This window comes from Thalia democratica, chromosome 8, assembly GCF_965202585.1.
Source record: "Thalia democratica chromosome 8, ktThaDemo2.hap1.1, whole genome shotgun sequence".
NCBI lineage: Eukaryota > Metazoa > Chordata > Thaliacea > Salpida > Salpidae > Thalia > Thalia democratica.
The window spans coordinates 36,705,163-36,714,478 of NC_139172.1; positions in this window are offsets into that span (position 1 = coordinate 36,705,163).

The following is a 9,316-nucleotide window of genomic DNA, read 5'->3' on the forward strand; positions in this document are numbered from 1 at the left end:
GAATAAAAACAGTCATTGTGTTACAACAAGGAGTTTCAAGCTGATAATACTTCAAAGCTTGTTTGCCGTATTTATATTAGAAAATAATTACTCGAGCATGAAGTTTAAGTTTAAACATACAAAGGTTGTTCAGTATTCAGAACTCTTTATTTCTACTATTATATTGAACACAGCCTCTGCTGCAATACTAATGTAAATTTAAGTTGCACACTGTAATAAATTAACACTGTGATGTACTGTAGTAAACAATAAACATGCATTGCTTTTACTAGTTTTATTATGTCGACTGCGCATAGTTTGGTAAGTTTTTAAGATTTGAAATAGTCTGTACAACGTTTAGAACTGTTTACAAACTAATAGTAAATAGATTTTTTAATGAAAAACCTCACTTATTGGAAGTTAGAATACAGTAATTTTTCAAAGACTTAAGCATAAAATAGTTTAAAGTAGTTTTTATTTTCAACTAAATTAGTTAAATAAGCATATTCTGGCCATCTGATTATAAGTTCTTGAGTGTTATTATTTTTAAAATTGTGGCCCTCTTGCTTTTTTTTCTAATTTAAACATCCTATGTAACTATTTTAAAATACTAAACTGTCTTTTTTATCACTTTATGTTTTCAATTAGTATGGTTATACATTTATAGAAGTAGATTCCACTAAGAAGAGTGAAATATACTTTTTAGTTAGATAGTTATAGTGGTAGTTTTTAAGTTCTATTGCTAAGTGGTTCAGCGTAAAAAAAAACACGGATGTAGCTTTTTTTTAAGGTAACTATTAAACAAAATTTTATTTTTATTATCAACTTCAAATCTGTTAGGTTTTTTTTATAAATAAAATAATCAAATGATGAATTAATTATAAAATAGTAAGTGAAGGGGAGCTATTTGTTTTAGTTTTATTCTAGTTATAAATAGAATATATTTGATTATAAACCTAAACAACTATCTCTTTTAAGTAGACTATTGAGAGAAAACTGTAAGCTACATATTCAGATATTTTTCTAACAATTTTTAAAAACTAGGCTTATTTAATGTTAAACTTTGGATTGCCATTTAATCAGCTCGGTTTAAACTAATATAAATTATTTTACAGACTAAGGTGAAGTTAAACTAGCTGTTGCTTTAATAAAAAACTCATTAAATATTTGCAGAATACTTTTAACCTACTAAGTTTACTAATCTGTAAGCGGGACTAAATTTTAACAAAACCTACACTCAATTGTGTTCAACCCTTTATTGTAACTTCAATTATTTGTTTTACTAATTTAAACACTAAGGTTAAGTTTATTGCTTAAGCTTAAAAAGACTGTTTATTATTAATTAGTTGATAATTTCAAAATTTTTAAGTTACAAAAATTTTTTATAAAAAGATAGTTTTTTATTGTTTTCAAACGTAGTTATAGTATGATAATAATATATAGAATATTCTAAGAATAGTGGTATAGTTAGTACCCGCAAAGAATAACATTACTGTTTTAACTTTTTCTGGTCTTTCATCTAACTTTAAAAATAACAATAATTAAAGTCAAAACCAGCAATGTATAAAAATAAATGACATTGTTAGTTTTACATTAAAAACAAATCAAAATTATTCAAATACATAAGTTATAGTATTTATTTTGCAATTTTTAATTTATAGTATAAATCAGGCTTGGTTTGCAAAATTTAGGTTTGCTTGATTTTTATACAAAATATTAGCTAAAACCATCAAAGGTATTTATTCTATAAAAAGCATGGTTTTATGACCTTATGTTTTTTTTTTAATTTCAGGTTGAAACAGACTAGACTAAACAGGTTGAATATAGATCTAGTTAATTTTTAAAAACAAAGTCAAAATCAGGCTGGTTTTGTTAAAATCAGAATTGCTTTACTTTATAAAAAATTATTAAATAGTACTAAGGCTTTTTTTAAGTAGATTGTTTTTAGATCCTAAGTTTTTTGATTATCTAAGGTTGAAACATGGTAGTATTAGGTAATTATTTTCTTTAAAAAGTTGCTAAAAGTTAATACTTGACATTTTTATTTTATAGTATACAAACACTAAATCTATATATATATAACCTTCAATTTTATTTTTTTCTAAGTCTATAAAAAGATCATAGCCGCTAATTTGATAAATTTACATATAAATATCCACATTAATGCTTAACTAACTTGAAATTAACTTTTGTTAATAATTAAAAGCCACTATTAATGCATTTGTAGTTTTTATTTTACATGTTTCTATATAATTCATAAACTAATTTTTATTAAACACTTTGCTTGTTAACAAAAACTTAAAAATAGTTTCAGCCTTAATAAATAATTAGTCACTTTTAGCCCGCAATAGTTTTCTTGTATTGTACATTTTTAAGGCTAGTACTACAAACTACTGTGAAATTATTTAATTATATCTGATTGAATTTATTTAGCTTTTTAGATTTATTAAAATGGATATGAAGATATTAAAACGCAACATTAACAATCAGAACGAAAGCAATGTTTGCAGAAAAAGATGTAGAAATACAATTAGCACTAAAGAAGGTTCTACATTTTCTAAAGATAAAGAATTTTTAATGCTCTGTGAGAAAAACTCAAACAGTTGTGAAAATAATTTTCTTTCTAACAACCAACTAACTCAAATAAGTACGTTTTTTAAACTTTATGTAAGAATTCTCACAATTTTTAGTAAAAAAAATGTGTTTCAAAAGTTTTGTAACATATTTGTATTTTTTACAGGTCACGTCAACCAAAATGTGAAAAAGTTTATCAAAGTTCTTAAAACAAGAAAGCCACACCTAAATGAAAACTTAGAGAAAAAGATTTTCAATTTCATGAAAAAGAATACTAACATGCGAAGAAGTACATTTTTTTATAAAATTGGTAATATCCTCAACATAAGAAATCTTACTGAAGTAAGTATACGTTATATAGAAAGGTGTTTTACAACTGTAATGGATACTTTAAACTTCAAAGAACTGGATTTTAATCTTGTTCGGAAAATACTTTGCTCCTCTGAACTGCACATCACTTCAGAACTTGAAGTTTTTTATGCAGCGGACAACTGGATTAGTTTCAAGTCAGGGGAAAGAAACAAGTTTGCGAAAAGTCTTCTGTTGAAAGTACGACTTCCTTTGCTTTCAGATCCTGCTTTAAACTATTTATTAAGTAAAACAACCTCTTCCTTCAGTAACAATAATGAATGTAGAGACGTGATACAAAACTTTTTGAATAGCAAAGAAAAGCATTTAAAAGGAAGCACTACTTCTGCTAACACCAGATACTGCAGTCAGACTGCGTTCAACATAGTTTTAAAAGCAGGTGAGGGAAACCTAATCGAAATGGAGTACAAAGTCAATGGTGAAAGCCAACTGAAGAGTAGAAACCATGTTGCTGGACTCGAACAAAAAACATCTATTGTTGAAATTGTTTATTTGAGAGGTGAATTTTACGTAATAACCAAACACTTTCATCTAAACGTCAACAGAATAAAAAAATATTCAACAAGCTCGAACGAGTGGATGACTGTATTTGAGTTTGATGGGCGTGAAAAATTTTGTGTGACTGCTCTAGTCAACATCATATATGTAATTGGTGGTGACAATGTTGGTTTCAATTGTTGTATACAGTGTAACACAAAAAGTTCAGAGGTCAAAGAGCTTTGTATGATGAACGAACCCAGGCTCCAAGCAGCTTCGGCAGTTTACAGAGGGAAAATCGCAGTTGCAGGAGGATACAACTGGAGGTTGAACGGGAGAAATGTGACCAACTCTGTTGAAGTGTACGACCATACAGCTGATGCGTGGTCAAGCATGCCGAACATGATAAACCGCAGATCGAACCACAGTCTGATTGCTATAAGAAACAAGTTGTTTGTCATCGGACACACTTGTGAAGTGTTTGACAGTTCCGCTGATAAGTTTGTATCAATAAGAAAAACTCAGATGATAAAGTTTTTGAGCAAAGTCGGCAGAGATTTAGTTGCTGTTCCAATGGCAGACAAAATACTTGTGTTCAGAAAAAATAAATCTCAAGTTATTTCTTACGACGTTAATAAAGAAGAATGGTGTGAAGAAAAATTTGAGATTAATAAATACTTTTTAACTGGTTGCTGTGTTAAAATTCCTAAAGTAAAGTGACACTTTCAAAGAAGTATTTTACATAAACAATTTCGTGTGTAGCAATTTTGTTTCGTCTTTAATGAAGTTTAGAATTTTCTTTATTAATAAAATAATTTATTTGGTTTAACTTAAAAACGAGTTTTATATGTATTATTGTAATAGGTTTTTGATTAAAATAGACATTTTGATATTATAATTAAAGTTATACCTAAATACTTTGGTAATTTTTTTTTTAGGTTTGCTGTTATCAAATAGATTGTTTGACTCAAATATACTTAAAGTGCTTTGTTATTAAAAAGAATGCGAAAAATAAAATTGTATATTATCATATGTCTGTTTTTTAATTTAGTTTTAATTTAATAAACTAATTCTAAAATTGTAGATAGCCTACCTACAGCTATAAAAACACTTTAACATTAAAAAAAGAAGAAAGGAGTTTCAAAAGAACACAATTAAAACTATAAATCTTTGACTCTATTTATTTATTTTTTATGGTAGTTTGTTCTGTGATGTAGCTGCAAACAAATGATCAGTTCAAAAATTTGCTTTTGTTTGTTGGATACTAATCAGTACACAAAGCATAATTTAAAAAATAATTATACTTACCGAAGATTAAAAGCTTAAAGCTGCCAATTCAATTTATAAAGCACAAACCCAAAAGTTTTTTTTTATAAATCTAAACAAAATAACACGTTAAGAAAATCAACACGCTCCTTTTAAAAACTAATCTTACAGCTTTAAAAAGTTAACAAGGTTGAAATATTAAACCACAAATCCGCCTGCTTTTGGTTGTCACGGGCCAAAATCAAAAAAAAAATACTGGTTGCAGTGTAAGTTTCAGTTTATACTCTATATAATAGACATAAAAATCTTGTAATTTTTAGAACTTTCCGAAAACTTTACCTAACATTTTTTTTTTGCTCTTTACTACCTCAGAATATATAGTGTATTTTTCAATATTTTTTAAGCGGGCAAAACATGCATGTTAGCAGGCCTCACATTTTACCGTTCATGAGCCCTAGTTTGCCAATCCTTCTTCTATGTGTTAAAGGTATTTTGACACTATTAGTTCGTGTTTAGAGTTCAGCGCGGTCTGATGTAGAGTGAAGAAAAATTTTAAAAAGTAAATTAGCCAGAAGATGCGCAGCCAATGAAGTTATATTCGAGTTTTAATTAATAAACAAGTGAAGATCTTTTACATATCACTACAGGAGTAAACCATTGTATTGTTTTTTAATAATCTGTAAAATAAAATTTAACTCGGCTGTCGTATCGTATCCTTATATGTTAATAAATTAAAAGCAATTAGAATAAATATTGAACAGTTATAAAAAAAACACAGTATCATACAAGATTACTTAATGTAGTTTAGTACTTTACTAGAAAATTTCATCTAAGAAAAAACAAACTATTTTTAAATTTACTTAAATTATATTGTAACACGCTTTTGTCTATTTTACAATAATAGTATTAAACTTCATAATATAAAAAACAAATAGTATTGTATATAAACAAAATGAAATTTCAATTTAAGATCTTTTATAATTTGAGTTTACGCCCAGCAAACTAATTCCATTTTTATTAATGTTAAATATATTTTTTTAATATATAAGTAGTTTTGAAAACTACAAAATATATTAAAGAACTTTAAATACTTATAAAATATTTTCACTAGATGCATTTCATTATTACAACGCTTTTGTTAACACTTTATTGCAGGTAATTTTCTTGACTGTTAAGCTAATCTATTGTTAAGTATTTGTTTTGTTAAGAGTTGCCAACTAGTTATTAAAAGCAGAATAAAAAATTTTAAAATAAACTATTTTAAACTAACAGTCATGTAATTATAAAGTATAACATGTATGTGCATTATTAATATGTCAAGTATTATAAACTTAACATAAACATAGCAAAACAATAATTTTAGTACAGTAATTTAAATTTTAAAATACACTACAGATTTTAGAAGAAAGTTAATAACATTAACGTTGAACCAATTAAATTAAAAATAGTAAGTATAAAACAGCAACTTATGAAAATTTAATATTATTTTCGATTTAAAACATTTTAATACTTTTTACCTTTGTTAATTAGTCTTTGTTTTTTTTTTATTGTAGACACTAAAAATAACTCTTAAAAATGTTTAAGAAATTACCTGAACTTAAGGTAAATTTGTGATTAAAGTAAAATTATTTTTAAGTAGAAATAATTAAAACTTATTTTTGAAAAATACTAAGTTTTTTTTTAATTTAGTCATAACGTTTTGCCATAAAAACCATCAATTTAGAGGTAATTAGTTTTACTTGTAAACATAATTTAATAAATTAAGCTAAACAAGAATCTTCTTTTATCTATAAATCTATAATCTAAGTCAGCGATCTTCACGGTGTGCACAAAAGTGTGCACAAAAGTGTGCACAGATAACTTGGCGAGGTGTTTAAAACTGTTATAACTGGGTTTAACCTTGAAATAAAAGGATTTTGTATATACCAAGGATTAATATAAGTCACATAAAGTTTACAAATGAACTGTACGATGCAAATCATGTTTTTAATTCCAGTATAACATTTTGTTTACTTGGTAAGTTTCAAACAGTATTGAGGCAAAATGTACAAATTGTCAGCTTTTAAACAAACTAAACGTAGTAAACCATTGTTATTTATCGTTTACTTTAAACTTTTATAGAGTATCGAAGTATACTACTGAACTATAAAACTTATAGTTAGTATAATAACGTACACGAACTTACAAAACTCGAGTTAAAAAGTTTATTCTTGTTATTATTTGATATTATTCAAACATTGTGTTTAATAGTAAACTCACTAAAAAAACAGTTTGTTATAAAGAGTACTTTTTTAGTTTGATCATTATCTTTAAAATACTGCACGCAAAGTTTATATATTTTTTACAAAAGTTTCAGTGTAATCAATTATTTTATAGTATCCAGCTTTATAGCTTTAAATTGTTTTTTTTTTTTTCAACACAAGGTGGTGCGTCAATTAAACTTTTGTTTTTGGCACATAAAATAAAACATCGGTAGTTTATATACATCAAATTAGTTACTAAGGTTTGAAGTACAGTATTTTATAAATTTGTCATGTAAACAATTTCTTAACGTGATTTTTTTGTAAATTTGATTGTTTTCAAAGATGGTCGATGTTTTTTAAATAAGAAAGTTTACAATTTTTTTTTGATCATCAAAACTTTAGTTATAATATTAAAGTTTATTTTCAGTTCACTTTATCAAGTCTATTTAAACTTATTGCAAGAATTTTTTACGCTTTCTTAGTTTTCCAATAATTTGAAAATAAATTTTTATAAAAATATTTGCGTTTTACGTTAAACGAGAAGTTTTTTCTTACTTGTTTGTTTAAAATTTAAAGTACAGTAGTTTTACATATAGTTATTAAACTTTTATTTATATCACATATAAGGACAATAAATTATTTTTTTGAACTTTCTGTTAAATTTTTTAGAGTATTAGGTCAAAAGATATTTTTGATTATATTTATATTAGAGTTGTAATAAAATTTTTGAAACATCTTATAAAACTTTGATTTAATTGTTTTATAATTGCATTTTAAAAACTGCATAATGACTTTTTATTTGTTTTAAATTGCCATTAAATTCTTTTCAACGTGAAAATAAAAATTTTTTAAGTATGATTTCTTTGAAAGCCCTTTTTAAACGAAGCAATATAGAACAATTATAATTTGTGTGATATTTCCTAATTTTTTTCTCTGTACAAAGAACTTAAAATGTATTGAGGCGTTTTTCTTAAAATAGAATTAAAAAATGTATACTTTTGTATTATACAAAGCTAATAAGTTTTTAATTGATTCTGACATATATTGTAGTATAGAGATGTATGTCACAACTTTACATTGTAAAATAAATCAATAGTGTTGTTTATATCAGTTATAAAAATGAGATTATTTATCACCTACTTCTTTAGGTTGTTAGTTTACAATAACAAGTCGCTTTTTGTATGTTATTAATTACGAAAATCTCAACATTTATGTGTTTATTACTAGGTAAAAATATATTTAGTTTCAGAAAATACTATTAAATAAGCTGATTTCTTAGTTTGTTATTTTTAAAATAGTTTAATTGCAGTTTATTTTATTATGGGAATAGAATAGACTTGATTTGTTAAATGATTTAAAATTCTTTTTCATATAAAACCTACCTGTTAAAGAAAAATTAATTCAGTTTAACAATAAGTAAATTGAGACAACAACAAATTTGTTTTTAGTTTAATTTATGTTATTTATATAAACAGAAAAGCTGAAAACCTTGTTATTGAACTTGAATCAATTTTATATGTGCATTCTGAGAGAAACTTAACTTGTATTTAACATAAAAATGAAAAATAATCATTTATGTACTTAAAGTTGATTTAAAAATTAAGTAAAAAGATAACTTTTTTGCAGTTTTTATAGACCTAAGTAAGTGTGTTTATTTCTAAACTGATAAACTATTTATTGAGACATATAAAAAGTATTGAAATAAAACTGTTTTTTAAGTTAATCTGGGAATCCATACTTTACTTAAATCTGATTTTAAGACTAACTTTTTGCAGTTTTAATGATAAAATTATTGAAAATTTAAGTTTTAATTTAAAAGATCTTATGCAAATGTACTTTATTGAAAAGTCGATTGACCTACTGTACTGTATTCTTACTGGTAAGTTTATATAATTTTACAGTTATAATGTGGACAATACAGTCGAATTATTTAATTTAATTTAATTGTAAACCTATTTTACGCTTATGCTATTCAATAAAAAATTTAAAACCAATAAGCCTTTATTATATTGCATAACTTAAAAAAAATGCTGGATAACATTAAATTAGTATTTGTTTAAAGAAAAATCATTTTCCTTGTTAAGCCGGTTTAAAAGATAGTCAGCTTTTAATTTTTCCAACTTGCTAAATTAACTTCTAGCAATTATAAATGTATAATAGTACAACTTTTTATTTTCACAACAGCATAATAATTAAGCTTAATAAATAAAATTAAAAGAGTTAACTATACTAAGTACTAACAAACAAATTGTTTCTTACTAAACTTCTCTTTATTTTCGTACCAATAAAACACTTCGTGGTTGTTTACAAACCATTTATTTAGTCAATCATTTTTTACTTTTGTTGATAATAAAACTATTCAACTACTGACGATTGCTAAACAAAAAATTGCTCAGTTTCAAAATGTT